We start from the raw sequence: 1,453 nt of genomic DNA on the forward strand, positions 1-1,453 counted from the left end.
AGGTGAATAGTTAGGAGTTTTACTTACTTGTGCTGAAGAAGAAGAAGAAGAGGCTAATATTGAAAGATAGAGTGGAAGAAGAGAGAACTAAATGAAGAAGAAGAAGATCATATTTGTTTAGCACAGACTATTGAGATATAGACACTAGGCACGGATCTAAAAAAAGGTAATAGTGGCCTTAGTTTTTTAAGATTTTGAAGAAGCATATATATGGAATATGTACTTGATAAAATAAAAAAAATTTAGTAATTTTATATGTAATTATTTTTAATAATATGATAGATTTAATTATTAATTATTTTTTAATATTTTTATTTAATTAATTTATAATAAAATTTATTAAGGACTTATTTATTTAATAGGACAATTTATTTAAATAAATTGTTACACCTTTAAAATTACGTAAATGCATTGTTTTCAAAACGAAGACGCAAATACATTGTTTCATGTATCTATAGAAACCGCTACTGGTAGTAACGGGTTACACAAACACAAAATCCGCTGCTGCCAGCCGCGGATTACGTTAAAATGTAGTATTAATACTTTATAACGACTAAATGACTGTGATGTATATATTTTTGTAATTAAATTAAAGTTACATTTTTGTAAAAAACTAAAATAATGTGTTATATATATTATTGGCTAGGGACAAAGTTGATGTTATAAACTTTCCAGATACTAAACTGGTGTATTTGTGTGTGTATATATGTTTTGAGAGATTAATTTACTGATTAAGTCTTAATCTAATTCTTTAATGAAATAACACATGTAAGTGAATGCTAATATTCAAATCGACAGATATCCATATCATGAAATCATTTATGCACCTTTACGCAAGATTTTTTTTTTATTGTTGTTGTATTTATTATTTTGTTTTTTTGGGATTTGAGTACGTACGTAGTAAATCTTTGCATAATTTTTTTTCTTTTGTTTGTGTTATCTTAAATTTATTTTTGAGAAAATAAGAAATAAATATTAGATTTTTTAATTATAAAAATGTTAATATTATGTTATAAAATTATTTATTATAAAAATCTAACCTATCAGATAGAAACATATAAATAATTATACATTAACACCCTAAAACTCAATATATATAACCTATATCAGTGGATAGATTATAATATTATATAACATATATCAAAGACACGAAAATAAAATATGAAACCAGAAATGGACAAAGCCTAGGCTTAACATTCACAATTTATATTGTATTTTGAACTCTCTCAATATATAAAATACAATAAAAAAAATGATGAGCAATTAAACAATAATTTTACCTTAAATATTATGATTCCTTTAGATATGAAGCAATCACAATGTGATGGAAAAAAAAAGGTAATGCTTGAACGTCATAATCCACAAAAATATAATATCTGCATGTTTTGTGATTATAATTGTTTTACCATGCCTTGGGGTAGGAACAAAATAAATTAAATGATCCTTTAAAAAT

The sequence above is a fragment of the Arachis ipaensis genome, chromosome B04 (genome assembly GCF_000816755.2).
Source record: "Arachis ipaensis cultivar K30076 chromosome B04, Araip1.1, whole genome shotgun sequence".
NCBI classification, from domain to species: domain Eukaryota; kingdom Viridiplantae; phylum Streptophyta; class Magnoliopsida; order Fabales; family Fabaceae; genus Arachis; species Arachis ipaensis.